At 32.7% G+C, this 24,201-nt stretch overlaps 1 protein-coding gene across 6 annotated transcripts in view; it reads right to left on the bottom strand.

Annotated features, from left to right (window-relative positions):
* Csk (C-terminal Src kinase) overlaps positions 1-24,201 on the bottom strand; it is a 68,669-nt gene that overhangs the window by 20,260 nt on the left and 24,208 nt on the right. For 2 of the 6 annotated variants that reach the window (XM_088185259.1, XM_088185262.1), the window contains exon 1: positions 11,731-11,959. The exons of the other annotated variants lie outside the window; for them this stretch is intronic. The gene's annotated coding sequence lies outside the window, so the exon portion shown is untranslated. Of the gene's footprint in view, positions 1-11,730; positions 11,960-24,201 lie in introns of those variants that run through there. 6 annotated transcript variants of the gene reach the window in all.

Genomic DNA, 24,201 nt, shown 5'->3' with positions numbered 1-24,201 from the left:
CGACAGCGCCGACACGATTTTATTGCTTTTGACGTGAATTTTTGACTTCTGAGAAGTGATAATTGTTTTTGCGCTCTTCTTTTGACCAAAATTCGGTTTGAATATACTTTGATCAGCCCTCTTATATTAGGAGTCCATCGTAATATCGATAAGGATAGCTATCATATTTTCAAAACATAGTGTAATATCGAAATGCAGACAAACTATGGAACAATATGTGAGATGCGATGTTTGTCTGTACTTATTCTTCCGCTTATTTATCCCTGAGACCCGAGTTGGCTTAGTTTGTATTTTGGACTTGACTTAATGAAAGTTCTAAGACTATAATTAGTTTTAGTTTGGGTTTGAACAGCAAATGGACGTTTCGCAACTGTCAAATTGAGATTCATAGAAATTTAGAAATTTAATTTAATTTTTTTTTATTTAATTCTAAAGGAGCTTGATATGTGACGTTTTCGTCGCCTAAAAAAGGGAATTTGGAACGTCATTTTAACGGCTCGTATTTTTCGGGTCAGAATTTATATTAAAAGGTCAGAATATAAGCGTCTAGAATAAATATTAGATGTTCAGAATCTATATTAATGGGTAGGAATTCATATTAAATGGTAAGAATTATTTTGACAGATGGTCAGAATCATATTTTTCAGTTGGCAATAGTGTTGTTATTGCTGTAACGCTGAAAGTTGGTACAACTGATCGATCTGGCATTCGCATGTCGGCAGTTCATTATAATTAGCATTATTAGTGTCTTAGGCCATCTTGTCAATTGCTCTCCACCGCCGCTCTGTCATTATTCCCGTTTCGTTCGTCGCTCTGAATACATTCACACTTTACATACAATTAAATAGATTCATTGAGAACTACTCATGGGGTGTTCAATGTTATAACTAATGCAACAGTTTAGGTGCGAACAAGATATTTTATAAGATATTTCTAGAATAAATAAATTGTCTATTTTACAAAATATCCTGAACAAGTTGGCCATCCCTTCACTATAAGATCCCGAAAAAAAAATTTACTAATTATAATTATGTAATATTACTTTTAGAAGTTATCATTTTTAACCTTTCAAGTGTCTCAAGAAGACAAGAAGACACAAAAGAATAGAAGATAAATTATTTTCATTTCTCAATTTTTCATAAGATTCTCAATTTTTATTTATCATTTCACTCATGAAAAAAATATTTATATATTACATGATAAACTTTAATATTATCCAGGTAATGCAGTGACATTTTTTCTGTTCTAAAACTCTTATCTCATTTAAAATTTCACCCAGAAACTAGGCCAATCAATCGATTTATGTTCGCATAGAAGAGCTCAATTTACGGAAATACGATTCGCATCTAAAAAAGGCAATTAATCAACGAGACGAACGGAGAAAATCAAATTTTCCGTCGCTCGTACCAATTCGCCCCTGGAACGCGTACGGAAATTATTGAAGCACGAGCGAATATGTATAAGCATTCTCAAACCCGTGTATGTATGTTTCACATGACGCCTGTAAGAAAAATGTGTAATTGGATCAATTCCGCGAAAGCTTTTCATTTTCGGTATAAAATAACATATTCGGCATATTACATTATTTGGATTAGGAAATGAGCCAACTCAAGCGGAATTCGTAAACGCGGGCTATTGTTGAAATTTTCGCAATAAGCGGAAAACATTGTTACAACTATGACTAACAGTAAAAAATATGTAAGATAGTAACAAAAAAAATGCTGACGATTCCGCAAATGTTTGATTATAAGATATTAATATAAACACAGCGCCACAACCGTAACTGGCTCATGTATTATAGTTCAAATTAAATCTCTGCTTTAACATGAATACATGCATGTCCATATAATGCAGTTAAATTTTGCATCAGCATATGCAAAATGCATTTTTTGAAGCGTGTCGCCGATTAACGGTCGAAGTTACGCTACGAGAATTCACTAGAAACGAAGAGAATAAATAAATTACATTCTTTTTTTAAGTCGAGCATATGCGATAATGTTCAAACAGGTGTTATTCGTATTGGTAATTCAAATAATATCACATATGTTAAGAAGTTTCGAGTCGTAGTGAATATTAGGGACAGACTCAACAAGGTGCCATTATTATTAATTTCATAATAATAGCAACAGAATAAATTTCTTCAAGGTATACGATGATAAATATTAATTAAGGAAAATTCAACACGCAAGACGCGTTCTCCCAAACTCCCACTACTCCCACTACAAATAAGCGAGGAGAATTTAAATATGCGATATCTTATATATTGTTTTAGTATAAGATTATTATTCCATAGAACGAATTGTTTGTGAATTTGTGGCGACCACACATAGATGTTACGTTTGAAAAGGTCTTATTCTCAAAACTTGCGGTAATTGACTGTGAAACAAGGAAACAAGACAATAGCGCAAAGGATGGACCACACAAAAAGCCCTCGTTGCGACCAGAATATCGCATAAATAACACTTTTGTTCTTACATTATTGAGAGAATATTTCTTTGTTGCGAAACGGTCACGGATATAATAAATCCCCGGATCCACAAGATTCCCGTTGCAATGCAATACGACCTTGGACAATGCCCATCAAGCGAATGTCGCTTTCAAAATGCGTATACCTATTTCTCCGTTTTAAGAAGCGACTGTAGAAATTGACTGGATGATCGCTGCATAATTGTGATTGGTCAGCAAGCTTTGCAGCCCTGGATACTTGAGCCTGGACTTTGATGAGGAGAAGGTAGTCACAAGCAGCCACTCGAAAAGACCAGCAGACCAGCAGAGCACCACCGTAGCAGAAAGGGATCAACACGAGGACCTCCCACAGACATCATCCCTGCGCCAGCTTCTCCACCACCACTCGTAGAAAACATCTCGCCAATTACCGTCTATCGCAATTGTAATATAATAGAATAAAACTCGAACTAGATTCCACTAAGCGTCTCTACGAACGGTTTTCAAACCCTAAACATTATTTTTGACAGATGCAGAAGCGAATGAGCATTAAACCACAATTCTTAAACAATTGAAGAGCTTTGAACTCTATATAAAAATATTTTTTTAAGATTAGACCCTAATATTCTCGACACCGTTTAAGATCAGGATTTATATACATATATTAGTGTCGTATTCGTTTTGTAAAAACAACGAATATTTCATAATATTAGTATAAATTAACATAAACGTTTCCTTATTTATTACCAAAGAAAAATATTATTTATTTATCGATTAATAATATTTTAAAATGTACGAAACACGACGAATGACACATTCTTATTTGATAAATATTTCTGATTTTGATATAGAAGTATATAATTCAAGGAACGCGAGATCTGATTTCTCACAAACAATATTTCAAGCGTAAAGCGTGAAACAAATGCCGACAGGCTTAGATTCTGTGCGAGAGACCAGACTAGTCCTAAATATTTATGAAATTTTATAAAACAGCTACTCAAACTACTTTTTAAAACATGTTCTTCGTCTAAAAAACAGTAGTATGTTTATATATGAATTGAATTTAATGATTGTGAACGATACAGATTAATTGAATCACACGCAAGTTACTAATACATATACTTATAGTTATTCTAACTTAACTGCTCTACAATTGACTGCAGGAGAGAAGTAAAAACACAACTTCCTCTAGCCTTTTATTATATTATATAGGATTGCGCAATGAAAATTTTTCCGATTGATTTTGTATTATACCTGCTTTTCTCTTTACTCCAAAATATACTCAAAAATGACACATTTTAACACATATAACGAATTATCTGTAGTCTATGCCGTAACAGCGGGTTCCAGAATATTCCGTGCGATAAAATAAAAATATTATTAGTGTCATACATATGTTAAGGAGTACATGTACTACAAACATACTTGATCGGAACGAAACCCGATATATCTGTGCATCCTGTGCCGTTCCTCTCCACAGAGGTACCATCCATTGATGAACTATTAAAGATAATATTTATGTTAAAATATTTTTGGAGTACATCTTTATATCTACGGATTCTACAATGATTTAAGGCAAGAAATTTTAAAAGTAAGAAAAATAACGGGCCTTTATGTATCATAATAGCGCTCGCACGCATATGAGGACAGAATCAATTAAAACCATTGATGATGGGGGTATTGATATACCCCCCTTCGGCAGTACCACGATATATTGTGTCGTATAGCGTAAAATTAAATAATTTAATTTTTATTTGTAATGTATGTTTAAAAAAACACTTAATTACAGGCAATAAATGATCATGGAATGCAGATGACATAGTCATCATTGCAGAAAGCGTCTGAAATCAGACTCAATGAGCTTCATAAAAAGATAAGAATTGAGCCACATCCGCATTGCTTCCATACAAAATGCATTTGTATGACACAATCTTAACACAATACATAAAAATTCTGCATTTATAACAATAAAAAACACATACATAAATGCATGTTCTATAATTACTAATATACGTTTTCTAACGACTGAACGCCCTTGCCACCGCAATGTCAACCCAGCTTTATTTACTCTGCGTGTTTATTTTTTAGTCGATTTGAACAAAAACTATGCGCAATCGTGAAGTTTTTATGCGTTTGCAATAATTCATACTTGACACACATGCCATATAAAGTATATATTTGCTTTTTTATGCTTCTCTAACATATTTGTGTCGTTGGAAAATTTGCACATTTATCGTGCCTTTCCGCAATTTACTCCGTTTAATTCTACGTGCCAATTAAACTAAGTGGCATAGGTAGGTGAGGTGTTAATTGGCAGCAGTGGGGTGAAAAAAAACCCCACTGCATTACTATGCACTGTGTGATAATAATACGTATGTGAAGAATCTCTTGGCGATGGATTGTTTCGAGTGTTATTCTTAGGAATTTGGATTATTCACCAAACGAAAATATTTCACTGAGTAGTTTTGACAACAGACACGCGGCTCGTAAAAATATTTTCGTTTCAATTGTGATTGGTTGATTTGTTGGCATTATTAATAAATATACTGGTATTTCAATCATAATATTTTTAATTAAATTTTTTACTGTATTAGTGACCGACAGTATATTCAATATTACTTATTTCTATTGAGATAGTAATCGCCTTGTCTTATAATAATATTATAATCTATCTTCCAAGCGATGCCACAAATCCATCCAGCGTTTTGTGATCGTCGTCTTCAAGAATACCACAATATAACTTATTTGGTAAAGAATGTATGTAGCGCTATCACTGCTATGAATTGTGTAGCACATGTGTGATATTAAGTCGCTTATAGATAAAATCAGAAAAATGTAGCAACTGACTATTAACGATAGAATATACAATAACATGGACTAAAAAACTGATACAATATTTCAGTATTTAATTACATAAAAAACAGATTTTCATGCCAGCATTTAAGCTGAACTATAATTGAAACCTAATTGGCACACATCAGCAGCTTTTATGGTAGTGCATGAGAACAACATCAACCATTATGTTGGTCAAAAAAGCGTAAAAAAAAATGTCACCGATTGTGTTGTCACAATACCTAATCGCAGGAGATGGTAGTTACCTAGTTGTAACGCTTTGAATTAACATCTGTCATGTTACAACAGAAGACAATTCACTGTATTCACTAGGAGCGTCTATCAGATAAATAAGCTTTGTGTTTTCATTACAGAACTTTTAAACACAGTAACTTCATACTCAAAAGTCTTGTTCTATACATTTTTAGTAATCATGGAGCTCTATACGGCGCAACACCGAGCTTTTATTTTTGAGCATATTTTTAAGAACTTTTTTTTATGTTATTATTGAATTACAATCATTAGATGGATATAAAATAGCTAAATAAAAACGATGTTGCGGTATGCGCGACGATTTCAATCGCAAATTGCGAGAGTGATATTGAAAATGACATTGCGAAAAGACAGAAAGACGCAGTCATTTTCCTTTACAACGGAACATTATGCGCTTTTCAACGCGAATGTATTATGTATGAGTGTATAATGAAAAGCAATAATAAATAAATAAAATGCTAACGCATCAATGCATTTTCATATATGCACGTGTTCTATTAACAAATACGCAAAGACATAAAAATGCTATGAAAATGAAAGAGTAGTTTTATTGCATTTATAAAATAAAATCATTCTTATTATAAGACATTTTTAACAATCGTACATTAAATTAAGCACTAATGAGCAATATAATAATTACTAATAAAATTTAAATTTGTGGCAATATTAATTAAAATTAAAAGGAATTTTTTATATAAAAATCGAGCTGAAGGATTAAATAATTTACGTTATCGGATCTTATATAAGATGTCAAATTAAGACGAACGTTCAGAACTTTAAAAGCTCTTAAAAAAATACGGATAACGAATGCATATTGTATTCTATATATTATATATATACAAAAAAATCTCAATTTAAAATCATTTTATTTAATAATTATTAATTTTAACAAACGTAACTCTCACATGTCATTTATGAATACTGTCGTGTTACATAACAAATTTGACAGTTGCGAAACGTCTATTTGCTGTTTAAACCCAAACCTAAGCTAAACGAATATAATAACGGTACAATTTATGTTATGTTTGGGTTTGAACAGCATAACTGCTGGTTTTTGAGCGTGGTACTATCTAATTTTTAAGTTAAGACACGAAAAAAATAGGCATAAAAGCACAATGAATGACATACACAGACTAATTAAAATCATTAGAAAACATAGACATGATAAAAATATCATTGTCGAAAAATTAATATTTTATTAAAACTATAGTTGTAGGGTATCCTACATAATTTCCCAGTAAAAAGCAGCAATATGTTTAATAAACAGATAATATTTACAACACTTAAAAACAACGTAAAAAATGAGTGCGACAGAATTTCAAAGACCATACAAATTAATCATCATAACCAAAAGTTTTTAACCGTTTGATATCATGAGCACTGAATATTTTACAATAGGCAGCGTTTCATTTAATCATAGTTCATCTATGTGGTTTTCTATCGTCGCCGGGAAGCGACCACAATGGTTTCGTTTATAAAGGGCCACTCGTGTGTGCCACATGTGTATTATACCGAGCATCCAGCTCCTTGATACAATGACATTGCACATTGATCTGTTTAATGTCAGCTACGAGGAGCTGGTCCGGTTCGTATTATTTAATTTTTATGTTTTATGATTTTTTTCTTTATATATATTATTTTATGTATTGAAATAATATAATTATTGATTTCGACCATCGTGACGCATTGGGATAACTTGTTGGGTTACGATGGTCTTTTGTCATTAAATTATAACCACAAACATTTTTTTATATTCTTATTTTTTGATCTGTATGTCTGTAAAATTATTTATATTATTGAAATAAATATATTAAAAAATATATTGGACCAGACCGCCTGCTACAACTTGATTCTTCCGCACTCGACATCGCCGCCCGATACTGATTCCGTAACAAAGTACATAGCAACGATTTACCATTAAGTAGTCTTTAGACATGTAACAAATAAATCGAATTAGCATCCAAATTAATCGTCAGAAAATAGCGCTTGTAACAGCATTCAATCGAATTTGCAATACTTTCACTGCGGAACTTTGTACGCATCTCGGTATATAAAAATGTCGGCGTGAAAAACGACATTCTATCTCTTAACGACATTCAAATTAAAGAGATGCAATTAGCATTTCAAAAACCCGACCGACAAGATAAAAAAAACTGGCACTCGGAACGATTTCACTTTACGCAAAGCGACACGTGAATGTGTTACCATCAATACGTAAACAAATAATAAAATAATCCTCCGAGAGGGTTAAAACGTCAGTAAGTCAAATTGTTGATTGGATATAACATTTACTTGTAATAAGACGATTCTGAATATGAAATATTTTTAGAATATTACCGTTCTAGTGCCATGGAACAACCGGCTTGTTGCACGTTACATAAAACGGTTTTACTTTCAAATTCAATATTCGGATCGTTTTCCCTGCGATTTATTCTAAAAGCGAAAACGTCATACGTTTATACTATAAATAATGTAAACATTTCTATCGAATGTAAATCACAGAAATAGCATCACGTCATTTTTAAGTTATTCTCTAAGAGCGTGTGTGTGTTTATATTATTAAAAATTTCACATGAAAAACGTTAAGCACATCACGATGTTTTAAAATTATATATAATACGGGATGATGCAACAGCGAATTCCGTAGAAATAAGATTTTTTTCTCTCGACTAAACCACAAGAACGCTCGAGGCATAGATAGGCATGTACTTCTTTTACTGTTCAAAAAAGTTAATTTTGTTTCAATTCAATACATTTTTCCTATAAATACTAAACCATTGATTATTTAATATAATATAGGTTTTGATATTAAGGACGTCGTTCCTTTCCTGTGATGTGCAGTGAGTGTACATGGCATCGAATTATGCGAATATCTCCAAATGTTTTTTTTGCACCATAATCATATTTTATCAGAAAGTTTATTATTACGAGTAAAAAGTGTTGTATTTAATAAAAATATACAGTATATTATATAATATACATAGATATACTATATTTTATATGTATTTGTACAGATATGAATTTAGAGATGGGATTATAGGGATATAACCACTGACTGTGATGTCTGAATCGACTATAGTTTCAAAACGCTTCACGAAAATCACGGTGCTTCTATTTATAACATGTAGAAATACAGAAAACTATTCACGTGGCCAAATATGTCCATTTCCCTTTTTATTAATAAAAAACGCTCATAAAAATGCCATAAAACTGCGAAATATTACGACGCTCGTAAAAATGGTAGATAAAGATTGACAATCACCGTTATGAAGTCCACCTGCGATAATCGTCTTGTAATTCGCAATAGCGTTGAATTATTTTAAAACAATGGATACGTAGGAAGTATGAAGCTTGATTAGCTACGAGAATGTTAAAATTTTATCTGCAATACCTTTAAAAATACCAAGGGAACGTGTTACGAATGTTGTGATGAATCATAACTTCAAATTGGCCGCGAGGAACACACCCACACTCGGCACAGGGTCAAACGAGTGAAGATCGCCATCTAACAGAGATCTGCAGATGGCTATTGCTCATTTAGATAGTTAGTACATATTAAAACTGGCGTAAAAAAACATACAAACACTAATCAACTGAGAAGAAGTTATATATTTAAGCAAAAATCATCGCGTGCCAAATCTGGCACGTGAGAGATTTTTGTCGCCGCGCTGAAAATTCAATGAATCTACAATAAAACGAGAGGTAAAAATGGCACAGTGATAGTATCAGTGAATTAATTTAAGAAAATTGGCAACCAGATGTGTAAATTATTTTAAGGAAGAGCTAACCTTAATGAAGGAAAAATTAAAAAGCAGATTAGAGATTCTGCAGAATATTTTTATATTCTAAAAAAGAACATGTTAATTAGTCAAATTACTTTTTCTATCACCATATGACAAATAATAAAAATAGGATTTGTATAACGTAACTAACCATAAAATACAAATTCCCATATGAATTAAATCTTAAATTTTTGCCCTGTGATTGGTCTGTTATTTTTTAACTACCCGAATGTCTTGAATCTTTTAAATATTTGGACAAACTTGTGTGAATTATGATACTATTTTAATGATATTAACGTATCAATGATAATTGTATGTAGTATTTATAAAAATATAATAATATTTTATTTTAAATTAAAAGCATGGCATTTAAAATAAGGTGCAAGGATGAATGGGCGTACATGTACGCCCATACTAATCGAAGGGTTAAAAATATAAATTTATTAGCTTATAAAGAATACCACAGATGTATAGAAATAAAAACTGATATTAAAACTAATATATATTTCACACATAAAAAAATAAGCATTTATTATAAAAAAATATGTTCCTTCTAGGCAATAATCGCTACCCAGCAACAAACTTTTTTTTTTGCTTTATTTTTATTTAATTATTTTTTAGGCTTAATAGTGTCGCTTTGCTCCTACCATTATGATACGTTTGATATTAAAATGTGACATCTACTAAACAGAAAATAATCATGAAAAAAGCGTCTGTAATATAATTAAGTGTAAATGTACGTACTTTTCAGCATGAAATAAATAAGCGCTTTTTTATACAGATGGAAATTTTTGAGTCTTTATTAAGAGGTTTTGATTCCATTAAATTCAAAGACAGTGTAATTTTGGTTGTCACCGAGCGCAAGAACCACGCACTACAGAGGGCCTGACGTCGGGGCTTTCGCCCTTGGCCGGTCAAACCGAAATCACGACTAAAAAATAGTGGAAGGATGACGAGGTTGTGTATCATATATTTATGACAAAATATGATTCATAGTTGAAAGCAAAGAGCTGAATAATGCATTAATGGACGTTTTTCGGCTGCAACGAATGGCTATATATATCATGTAGGTGAAGCGATGCCTTTAATTGACAGATCACTATGAAAATCTATCTATTATTCACTGTCAAATATCATAAAAAGAGCTGTAACAAACTGAGGAAACAACTAAATCTTACTGAAGTCCGAAAAACGTTGTTCAAACTATATTTGTGAACTTGCAAGCAATTGATGTTAGACTTTTGCTGCTCATTAAAAAACACAACTATTACTGGTAGCACTACGTTAAAACGACGGACTACTCAGTTAACGTTTTTCTATATAAAGCAGAAGATTATCTCAGCGCACAATGCAGAATTTATCTAAACCAACCTGCCATTGTCTTTTAGCATTATTTTACACCACACACTATCATCATAAAATATAAAATCATTCCGAGCGATAGCGGATTTTGACTCATTGTATTCCAAAAATCTTCACTCTTCCAGCTCCACAGAAAAATTAACATATCAACAATTTCTACGGCCTTGCGTGGGGATTGTATAATACCAAATAACAGCATCTTAAGATATCTCGTGCCCGTTATTGGCCCGATCAATGGCGACCGAACGAGAAAACCACCGGCGGTGACCTTGGCGTACATTCGTAGTATCTGTAGTAAGTAGATCTTCTTGTTTTTTTCGTCTTCAACTTCTTCGACTACCACTCGAGGTGAAGAATTCGGTAAGAAGACAATTTTGTCGCCGGCGGACAATCTCAAAGGAACGCACTAATTGATGCGATCTTGAACCTCACTTGAGCCGAGCGATTTCGTGTGATGATACGGAAAAAACTGTGGTTTATGGTTGTGAAAATATTGCTGTATATATAATAAATGTGTGTATGTTGACCTCACGGATGTTTTTAAATGTCAATGTACATATAAGGCATGTCTTGATGTTTATAAGTAAATATGTGTTACAATGATTGTGGCATTGTTTCCTGTGTGGTGATTGTGTTATCTTTGATTAAATCGCATTGTTAAATTAAAAAAATATGGTTAAGTAATATCGCACTTATAAATCTTCTAACTTATTAACCCCCCCGTTTCTGAACATATTGCAAATTAATCCCAAACAATCTTTGTAATACAGAGATCATATCACAAAAAATAAAATATAGCTAGACGTTAAATTATTCATCTGATATTTAATTAGCTTCTATTGTCACTTACGGTGTGATATCCGCATCATCCTTAAGTCACTCAATTAAAATCATATACTATACTCAAGAATGAATTTTAAATTGTTAAAGTATTTCAATAACACCGATTCGAAACCAATCTGCAAGACCACCTGACTAAAATATTCAACATCTTGCAACTCGACAAGGTCGCGTCACGTTTTTTCACTACACATACCTGCATTTTAAAAATAAATCTCGATCGATGATCCTCACAAGTTTTTCACTTGCACTTTTTTCACCAATTATTTCAGGTACGAAACTTCACAGTTTTTGGCACTTGGCTTCTGTCAAACAACAGCTGACACGTCACAACACTCGACTCACATGCGCCACGTGACCGCTGTCAACACTCAACAGACTTTCGAGGGAAGAAGACCGACCGCCTCGGCCCTCCCCAACACACTGACCGTGAGGGGGCCCTCTCTGCCAGCCGGCTCTGCACGGCAGAGCATAGTACGTTCGCTGCAGAACGGCACGTAATCAATGCATTGCAGAGTTTCTCAAAATCGTGTTCTCAACTTAATCTAATCATATTTTATCAATGTTGTTTTTAAGCATCAGATGCAACATATCATATTTTATTGAAAATTTATTATATATGGCTTCATAAATTCCTTATTTTCATAATGTTGCATATTTGCAACATACTGTTTGTAATAGTTCGAAGATTTGCAATATATACAAATCTTTGAATCATAAAACAACAATGACAAAAACGTATAAAGGTTGTGCCTTTTCAGTATTTTGTTTCGTTCAACGAACGAATTCTGCAAATTTCGGTCATAATAGATACGGCCGATAAATATATCGAATTTATTGTATATAGAATAGCTAATAATATTTAGAACGAATTTGATATGCATAAAGATCGGATCTTTATCGGAGTTTGTTTTGTGCGGATTCGCATATAAATTAAAAAACTACAAATGAATTAAACCCCATAGAATTATTTAACTGATTGAAATAAAATCTTTGCGTCTTGAAACAAATGCAAATAAAAATTTACGACGCACACCTGTTTTTCAGATAAGCGCTAAACGATAATAAAGGGTGGGCCTTTCCAACATTTTGTATCTTTCAACAAATGAATTCTGCAAATTCGGTCATAGTACACACGGTCACAAGCATTCTATTCAGAAATGTTTTTTAAAAAAGTATTTTTGTTGTAGAGAAGAAGCGTCGCATTGTCTCACATTTCGAAACATAAAGGTCATGGATTTTAGAGCGGTACTAGTCACTCAGGTATAATGAGAGAAAAAATAACTACCTGTGTAGCTCAAGTATACAATTTTTTTTCAAATTTCATTTGAGATAGTATAACCGAATATCCGTATAGTTAAAAATTGGGCGCATAATTCGACTAATTGATTAAGAACCCTAACTATTACACTAATAATTTTCAGGTAAATCACTTCTGCCTAAACCATAAGGTGTATGAGGCCTATTTATATACATTCATTTAGATTTTGTTATGGGCATAACTTGGCGGCACTCTGGTAACACTGGCGTGACGGATTCTTTTGACTGGCAGCATCAGGCGCGTAGCTGCGCCTATGATACAATTTGTCAATGTTTTGCCAAAAGAAGGAGAATGTTTTAAGTATCTCCGTGACCAATTCACTAGTTTGCCAGAGTCAAAGTTGAAGGAAGGCATTTTTGTTGGAACTGACATTTAAAAAATTCTAAATAAAAATGAAAAAAGTAAGAAAGAGGCGTGGAAAGCATTTAAAGTTGGTGTAACCAGCTTTAATGGAAATAAAAATCAAACTATAAATATATTGTTGAAGATATATTGAAAAAAATTCGAGATCTTGGGCTGTGACATGAGTTTAAAAATACATTTCCTCTATTCATATCTAGACTACATACCAGATTATTTGGGTGAAGTAAGCGATTTTATATTTCTGCATTTCTGGTAATATTTAGTGTCAACATTAAGACATAAATATCTTTATATTGCATTTTATTTTATTATTTTATTATCTTTTGGTGAAATAACATTACGTGATTTAATTTTTAGAATCAGCACTAAAAAATTATATAAAAACTCAAGAAACAAAGACAGTATTTGAAGAAGTTCAAGATATTGATGATACATCTTGAGAATATACAATAGTAGTGATGAAAAAAAGCAAAAAAATACTGATTAGTTGTCAACTAAAATGTAGTAAGTGTACGAAAGCAACAGCTAAAACTAATTGTATAATTGAAAATGAACTGTTACGAACTACTGGCAGATGTATTTGTTATTGTATATACAAACGTGAAGTATATGGTATAATCGTTAACACATGCTCGTGAGTCGTTAATGAAAATTTTCCAAGACGGGTTGAAATTGTATATGTGCTATTTATAAATATTATGTAATGCAATATTTTGTAATAGTTAATAAAGGTGTATTTCTATTACACTGTCACTGACATTGCAAATTATTATTGTAGAATTTAAAACAGCTTAATGTAGATAGGAAATTCGATTTGAATTGTGCCAATCACGATCGTTGCCTCAATCACATCCCTCACAATTTCGTTTTATGGTTTTGGCGGATTAAAGTTGCTTAACTTAAAGTAAGATAAACGTGCTACAACTGTCATCATTTGTTAAATCGTTAAGTAGATTTTATTGACCTTTAAGTAATGTTTGTTTTTGGACATTATGTCGAATACATAATAACGATAATTGCGTAAGATCTACATAAGCTTATAATTTTAATAATTATCTAAATACCTTGCAGGCGCGTACGGTGAGATACATTCCCTTTCGCTCGGTCGCGTGCTAAGTGACGAGAATGAGTGAGAAGAAGCGGGCGTGCGGAATGTGTGTAACGCACGACTTTCTATCTCACTCACTCTCCTCACTTAACTCATGAGCGAGCGAAATAGAATGTATATCTCCGTACGCGCCTGATACATAGCTACATAATTTAATTTTTCGCTGTTTTTTAGTGTGAGTATTACAGTATTTTAATTTTATACGTAAAACGTAGCGTTCAAAAGCACATTAATATCACATTGTATTAAATGAATGTACACACGGTGCAAAATACGCCTCCAGGACTTGAACTCATATTAAAAACGAATATTTTTCAACATAAAATAATTTGAGTGTTACATAATTACTTAAGGCATTAATTTATAATTCAATTATTTGCATAACATTATAAATACGCGTACTAACGAGGCAATTGTTTTCCAATTTATATTGAACTAATGAAATTTAATCTTGTTTTAAAAACGTTGTATTTTTTCTATACTTTGTATGTAAACTCTGCTAGCGCGCTAGTTTATATATGTTAATATTTAAAGCAACGAAATGTACGTTTCTCAGAAACATCTAGAACTTGTACATGCGTAAATTCAGCAAACGGAAACATCTACCCGCTGTATGTAGTTAGCTGTAACGGATATTGCAAATTCAATATATCACCTAATTTATTGTCAATTTAAATATATACTTAAAATTACAGGGTTGGGTGTTATTTATTTTGTCACTTTGCAACTATCAATAATATCCGAGGAAATAATATCGATAAATGCCATTCGATCGCGAGCACGTTCTTCGATGAATCGCCTCGGCCTCCCGCAGAGTTATTGGAGGAGGTCATCAAGAATTAAAAACGCCATATCTAAATATTGTCACGCGGAAAAACACCGTGTGCCATTCATTCTATAAACACGCTCGTCGCAGAGGAAAAAGTAAACAAAAAGTACTCTATGGGTCAAAAGGACACGTGTATAATAACTAAAACGTGTATCGATTTCAGCGACCAGAAATAAAGGCCATGGAGATTTTAAAACAGGGAACGTTCTAAGGGCGGTCCGACCTTCTCGAGGGTGGTAGAAGGTTGCGCGTCTACTACGTGAACATTTTATTTTCAATCTCGGCGGCTTCGTTCAAAATTCACGACGGAACTCGAAGGCAACATCCTCGGCTGACACATCAAAGGACGTGGATTCAGGGTGTCACGGTTGCATCCTTGTCGCGTCTTTTGCGTCGCAAATTGCTTCCGAGTCGTAAAGTAAAACGGTGAGAGTGCTCGTGAAATATAAATAAGATGGTAAAAATTCAAGCGACCGCAAAACCATTGTGCGGGAGTGGGACTGTCAAAAAAGTCTGTAAGACCGGAAACAATACTCGAAAGCCAAAAAAGCAGCACTTGAAATGCATTTAGAATCGAACATTAGAAACGCTTTAGATTATATTGAAATAATTTAAAAATATAAAGAAAAATATTTCTGCTAATGTCAAGTAAAGACTACTAATACATAAAAAAAAACATACAGACCTAAGAGCATAATAATAATTAAGACAATCGAGAGGAGACGTTTGCTGATATTCAATCAATTTTAATTTTAGGTCTAATATGGGTCATTAGTAAAATACTGTCGTTAACCGTTCTATTGCCACGCGCCACATACGGGGCTCAGACGCTACGCGACCGTAATGCCAAGAGCTACGTACAGGGGATTTACAGAATATATTACTTATGCTACGAAGAAACAATATAATACTATTTAGGTATATATTTAAAAATATTAAAATTTATTCAATATGAATTCAATGTCCACCATCTGTAGAAATAGGAAATCTATGTGTCTCTATTGCCAATTCTTAAATTCTTAAAAGATTCTCTAAATCATCTACTTTTTCATCGAACTCAAAACCCTGGTTTCGATTCGAAGCTCTAATATTCATACACGATAAACTGATATCTGAGAATAACTTAATGAGACCTTCAGAAAATTGTGATTGACTTGATCAAATATATGAATAAAGTATCCAAAAAAATTGCACTATGAAGCTAAATTTGCCTTTTTAACCTCTCCTTTACTGTGATGTACACCGAGTGAACATGTCATCTTATTATGTGAATATATTTTTAAATATGTCGAATAAAATGTTCATGTTTTAGATATTCCTCAGGGATACACTTCCATACAAAATTCGGTAATTACGATTCGTAAGTACTTATCGGTATATAAGTAACAAAAACAAATATTATGCCAATCAAATAGTCAAACACATGAGTGTGGCATATCGGAATTTTTGTTTCTCACGAGAGTGATCTACAGCAATATGAAAACATCACTGTTATTTTTGTAAATAAATATTTAATAAATTTAATTTCTGCATATAAAATTAAAAAGTTTATATTTTAACACTTTTTTATGGTGTTTCGATAAAATATTTCTAGCACTTTTGATGTATAGATATGCTATACAAATCGCAGCACTATTTAATGAAATCAAACTTATAAAATATTTTCATTTAAATATCATTAAAAAAGTTTTACTATAACATAAATGTGGTTCAAAACAGTTACCTCTGTGGAGTGGAACGACACAGGACGTACAGATATTTCGGGTTTATTTAATACAGAATTCATTATATTCAATATTTTTCAAATAGTATTAGTAGTTTTTAACAAATGTCAATATTTTAACATTGTCGCAAAATTACTAAGATTACCTGTATTGACATGTTTGCTAACTTAAAATTTGGATTAATTTTCTAAAAATATCCCTAATATTTACATAAAATAAAACTACATGAAAATGGGTAGGGTGAGAGATGACAAAAGTTTGGTCATTCCTTTTAGATACAATGATCTTATTGCAATTTAATTTAAGAACCGACCTCACATAGTGTGATCGAACTCTCTCGTTTTCATTATGCGCATAAATGGCCACGAAACGCATACAAGCGGGTTGTCAACCGTACCGAGCCAAAAATACGCTGGATCACCTTCGCTTTCATCGGGTAACGAGCATTGCCTCGGACATGTGAGAATACTCGGATGGACCTTCGCGATTTAAGAAGAGGTCTTGAGAGTTCAACGTGGAAAAAAACCATCTCTAACGAGCAAAGCAAATTAATGCGTTTTTTGTCAAATTTCGCGAAAGTTGATTAAGCAGTTTTTTTATTACTATAAATATTTACGTTCTCACGTGTACGTGGTGCGAGCTTGTGTGTGTTTTGTGGCGGCACACACGTGAGAACTCTGCAAGCACACTGACATCATATATATGGAAGCTGGATTTGAATGCACTTCGATCTGAATTGTTAACGCCGATGGGAACGCAGCTAACAAAGCATCGTTACGTTATTATATTGTACGTATTTATAGACCCACGAATACATATCAAAACTGGGTCTTAATTTACCATGAAATACTAAACATAATCTGGGAATGAATTCAACGAATTCTGGTACTGAAAAAACTAATCATAATAAATCAGAGGTAGTGCAGATTCAATCAGAGTTGATCTAAAAATCAATAACTATCTCACTACGCGATTATTGATATATCGTAATTTAATTGAAACATTCTGAAACAGCATAATATGATATACCATGTTCACTGCAAAAAACCATAAACTATATCTTCTAAAATGGCGAATAAAAAAATATAAAATCAACTTTCAACCCAATTTTGATAACAATTTCATAATATTACAACACAATCAATCTCCGCGTTTTGCATTACAAATTTATTTTTGAATTTTTGCATAACTAAAAATTCGCACGAGCGCTGCCATTGTGTTACATGAGAGTCATGTGCTTTATAAGAGTTAATTTGTTTTTACATAATTTTTCGGCTTAATTAATTATCGATGCCAAAACAATTTATGTTGGACTACTATTGTTATATTAATGTAGAAGCTATTTATAATCCAATGGATAGCTATACAAAAAAATTCGTAGTTTGCAACTATTCGAATATTGAATAAAAGTAGAGGAAGTATTCGAATATTATTATATATTTAACCAATTATTAAATTAAAAAATAATTACTTTAATTAATAATAAATTACTTTCATAATCGTTGAACTTTACGAATTTTATAAAATATGCAAAACACAATTGCTGTGCGAATTACTAATTAGTGAGGGCGTCAAAAGGATAATTCTTAATTTATTATTACATACTTTTTCAGATTTTTTAAATGACCAGAATTAATATCAGCTGTGATTCAATTAATTCAGCAAAATTGATGGAACATTTTAATTACATAATTTTATCGAATTTATTGCATATACAATAGCTAATAATGTTTTAAACTTCACAAAAATGAGCCACGCACACCTGTTTTTGAGATAAACGATAAACGATAATACAGGTTGAGCCTTTCCAATATTTTTCGTTCAACGAGCGAATTCTGCAAATTTCGGTCACAGTAGACACGCCGACAAACATTATATTCACAAATGATTTTCAAAACCATTTAAAAGTATTTTAGAGCGGCACCAGTCACTCGGGTATATTGAGAGAAAAAACGGTTACTTATATTGCTCAAGTATACATTTTTTTTTAATTTTTTAAGCATTTTTTAAATATCATTCTAGTTAGTATATACAAACATTTTAGGAATATTCGATCAATTATTCGAATATTCATATTGTTAAAGTCGATTAATTCAAATAATCGAATATTCAATTGAGAAGTTACTACGTTACGCGCTGACTCAACGTGAGTGCCAGAGCATGTGTTAATAAAATGTATTCATTTACCCACTTAATATGGTTTATTAAAATATATAGTAGATTATTAGTCCATATTTGTACGTAATAATACATATTTTATGAAATGTTTTAAATTAAAAAAAATAAAAACAGTTTTTGTTCATAGACAGGACTGCCAAGAGTGAACCCTGATCCTGAGAAAACAATGATTCCGGGCCTCATGACAAAAATGTAATTTTATATATTTTTTAGCATCGTAATATAATTTCTTTAATAAATAATAATAGGTACGAATTAACCCTTTCTACGCTACAAATAAATATAAAAATTAGCCACGGTTGTAAAATCATATTTTATGCGAAATATTTAAATTAAAAATTATTAAAAATATATACTCATAATATTTACTTGATCACTTTTCAGAAGTCAAAAATCCACGTCAAAAGCAATAAAATCGTTTCGTCGCCATCGCAGTGGGAATGCTCGGTAACGAACGATATATTTTTCATGGGTAATAAACATAGAAAACTATTTATGTACTCTTCTCTACGTATTACAATAGTTTATGCATAGATTACTATATATTATATATTAAGATACCACAGGGATTGTCTTCTGTCTGCCACTTTACACGTCTAGTCTAGTGTTAATTATAGCACGTCTAGCCGATAGAAATCAATGCTGAACATCAAACTGATACTGTATAAAATTAACACTATAAAACAAAATATGAACAGCGTCTCGTTTGTAAATCTAAATGCTGTAATAATTTTCCTTGAACTGAAGAACCTTTCTAATGAAAGGGTTTATGCATGCACATATTTAAACCGAGCTAACGAGGAAAACGTCGATGAATAGCATGCGTTAATACCTTAAAGACGCACCGTCGTTAAAACGCCATGAAGTCAAAGTATGCCAGATTTGGATCCTGCGGCAGTTTTAGGGCGTTTAAAAAGTAATAATGGATCATCAGTCAAGTACACGGTTAACCTCTTTATCGATCGGTTAAGTCTGGCGCATGCGACGCAACTATTCATGCACAATTGAGATAATTTGCCTTTTTTATTCTCACGCGCTCAATTAACTGTCGTGGAATTAAGACGTTAAGAAAGAGGTATTACCCTTATCCGGTCGGGTTTGAGAGCGAATGACATTGGTGGTCAAGTAATTCAAAAGAAGGTTAACTTTGACGTCAGATTTTTAGATCCGCTATTCGATACGAAAATTCACGGGAGATTTTCTCGACGTTAAAACACAACGGAGAAGCGTCTTTATCGTTTATTTAACCAATTAAGTGGAGACGCCAAATATTTAAAAAAAAATTAATGTATTAACCCTTTAAGCGGTATCGCCGTACATGTACGGCGATCGATCTTTCACTGTTTTGAATTTTAGTACCCTAAATAATAATTAATGAAATAATAAATAAAATATTTTTTAAAATTAATTCAATGTAAATGATTTCTATAGAAAAGAATACTAATAAATTCGATAGTACAAAATAAATTAACATAACTAATAATTCATATTAATTTTATAAAAAATATTGAGAGCCTCTGAATTGATATAAAAAAAATCCACAGTAGCCGAATAATATATTGAAAATTAATTTTATAGTAGAAATGATTGAAAATAAATTATTAAACCATAATAATACAAAAAAGTAGTAAAATAAATCAAAGCAATAAAACGTTGAGAATCGCGGAATTTTTTGTAATTTTCTATAAATATATAATAATAAGAGAAATAATTATAGAAAAATACGTAAAATTCAAATGTAATTTTCTATAAATATATAATAAAATTCCATGTGTATAAATTAACTCACTACTCAAAGGGTTAATATTCACCTATATAAATACGTACCCATGTTTTTCCACAAATACGTATATTTTTTTAATTACTATTCCACAAAAAAATACATCTTTTTTTCTATGATTCAAATAAAAAAAGTCACAAGTCCCAGGAATTCTTAATAGCAGCGTTTCCTAAATAGTATTCCGCGATATTCTAATGCCTGCACTACACTCTCTGGAAGCTGGCCAAGGTTGGCCAAGGACGGAGAATATAGTGGGTTACTTCGGTCGAGTTCGGTTCTGCCCGCTCTAAAATCTCTCGGAAGTTGTCCGAGGTTACCGAGAACGGGAGGTAAAGTGGGGGTAATTCAGTCGACTTGGCCAGCTTCGAGCGCTTCCGAACATTGTCGGCAAACGGACCGAAGTCGAAGCTGCTCTTTTGAGCGCGAGCGGTGAGATACTTCCCCTTTCGCTCTCTCGCGTGTTAAGTGACGAGAGTGAGAGAGATAATGATATGGTTTTTCGCAAAGTGAGATAGAACGAGTAACTCGGTTCAATTTCAGTATGCACGTAGGCGTCCCATGATCAACACGCATGTCGAGCACTGCATCGTGGTCACGTGGTCAAGTTATAATAACAAATGCTTATCGGGGACTTCAACAGACTCTTACTGACATCTTTGAATATTTTAGGGGAGCAAAAGGGATTAATTATATTTTTTATAGTATATTCTTCTAACAGATATCGTTATTATATTTTTTTTCATATAAAATTAAATAATTAAAAATAATTAGTGATACTTGATTTTGTTAAAAAAAATCGTTTCGAATATCCTTATGTATTTTCCTAGATCGGTTTATATAAATGTCACACCATAACGAATTCTTATTTAGAATCGATGGCGACAAATTCTAGGATAGTCACAGATGTGGTGTTCGTATTTTGAAGCATAATTTTTATGCCTTATGGCATTTTAAAAAAGCCGACAAAGATTTTGCGTATATTGAATATTTACGACCGAAAAGTTTTCACTGATATTGAATTGGTTAGTGCCCACATAAACTTTTATAATTAACAGTAGCGTAATTTTAATAAAATGACAATTTAAAAATTGCGATTATTTGGCACATTTTTCGATCGCGCGCAAATATGCCGGCTGTACGTGGCAGAAGCCGCCGTCCGGACGGCATATGAAATTTGCGAGTGTGGTCTTGTCCGACTACAGTTGTAACTTCGGTTCGGACAACTTCCAGAGAGAAGCGCAGGCATAAGACTAAAAAAAATCGCCGCTTATTTAGGGTCAAAATAAATATCAAGGAAAATCAGAATTGAAATACAGGACGACCATATGAATTGAAAATACATAACATTAATAAATATAAATAGGCAATATATTAATTATTTAAAAAAAAATTATACTTGATATTGATACTTTTGACACGCGTGATTATTGACAGCTTTCTGGTTTAGTGCTGCCAATATAGGAAACTCGAATTGAATCAACCTGAATATTAGAATGAATAATAACTTGTGCAATAAAAATCTATGTATCTATGGCTCCTAATAAATCACACCATCTGGCATCAAAACTCGAAAGCGGCATGAAAAATAAAACTATAATTTTTAGCATTTTCTACATATTTCTACATGAATTTTACGACCACAAAGTGAAAGGGCACTTTCGCATGTTTAACGCTAAACTCAAAACGTATGTGCAATATGAATTTAGTAAATTTTGTGAAGTTCATGACCTTTGTTTAAAAAAGAAAAGTTTTCGTATTTAAACAACTGTTTTGAAACGAGATCCACTCTTTTAAATTTTAATCATAATATGACTTTTCCTCTTACATATATTTTATTGCATCTTTTTTAACTTTCACCGTTGAATAGTATTAACAATTAAATTCAGCGTTTCGTTTAAATAAGAATATATTTTTAAAAATAGCGCTTTGTGACCAATTTTGTTCTAAGCGATCAACACATTTTGATCTTACATTTTAAATGGAAGAGAAGCATAAATTTCGCGCTGCGCGAATACTACCTATTCTTAATAGCTTGTGTCAAATAATGAAAGGAGATGGTAGACGGGACCATACACGTAAGGATTGTTTATGTCAGAAACAAAAATATGGATTTTGTAAGGCTGTACAAAACATATTCACAATACCAAAATAAGGGTTGTATTCATAAGTTTGGAACCGCCACTCCCACCACTACTCCCGATGCTTTCCATGCCTATTGAACTTCACAAATCCATTCTCCGCGATCGATTAAATTTCCACACATTCATAAGACACGTTTTGTTAATACTTCGCATGCAATAAAAACTTTACACCTCATAAAACTTCACCTAGAACCTGACAGCACGCACGCGCGCGAACGGGGCCGTCGCTAACTCCGTTAACTTGCAAACAATAAAGTTCGCGAAGTGAGCCAACTACATCATCAACATTAACCGAGAAACACCGTCTCGGATCTTCTGCTCAGAGCCACGCGAAGAGGAGATCAAGGCTGCTGCGTGCCTAAAGGAATGTGGGCGTGTTTACTGCGTTTACATAATATTTCACTTACACACACACTATGTGCCCACTCGCCTGAAAACCGGTCGAAATCGGAATCGGGATTCTAGGGGGTGGGCACCGCGCCCGATGCGGCCCTGTCTCCGGTAATGCGTTATGCTAATAGTGGCACGCAAGGCGTCAACGTGAGAATATGCCAGTGTCAACAACGGGAACGAATTCTTAGACTCCCGAAAAGCGTGGGAACATTAGGTGTACACATTCGTGGTCTGATCGACAAAATAATATCTCGGTATCCTTAAATCAGCCATTGCATGAGTTCAAAACATTATCAGCTGTGATTAATAAAGTTTAGATTATACAAATCCTAATCGTTGATTAATTTATTAGTCACGCTAAATATCTAACTTAAACACTTTGATACAATGTTAATTGATATGAAAAATTAAAATATTATAATATTCTCTGTTGTCCGAACGACGACTACGAGCTGTGGCAACTAAAATGAACAGGAGCGAATATGCGTGAGATCATATTCGGTGTTAAAATATGCGTGTACACGACATCCTAAACTCACTTCTGCCACTTCGCGTTCGATTTGAGTTTAGCCGAACTCATACTGAGCCGAGTATCGAAACGATCCGTAGAAGACTGATAAAGCAGCCGCTTCCCTCTTCACGTCAAATTTAGTCCAACAAAAAAAATATGAGATCTGTGTAACCTTATTGTACATGAATTTAAAAATAATTTATAATTAAAAACTTTGTATATATAGTCATCCAATTCAAGTTTATTATGTTGGCAGCACTATAAAACAGAAAGTTGTCAATAATCACGCGTGTTCGAAGTGTCAAATCTTAGTAAGCAA

This window comes from Plectrocnemia conspersa, unplaced genomic scaffold (assembly GCF_051122295.1).
Source record: "Plectrocnemia conspersa isolate PC_06_02 unplaced genomic scaffold, ASM5112229v1 ptg000004l, whole genome shotgun sequence".
In the NCBI taxonomy this organism is placed as follows: Eukaryota; Metazoa; Arthropoda; class Insecta; order Trichoptera; family Polycentropodidae; genus Plectrocnemia; species Plectrocnemia conspersa.
Note: the sequence above shows the minus strand (reverse complement) of the source record. Positions and strands in the feature narration are given on the sequence as shown.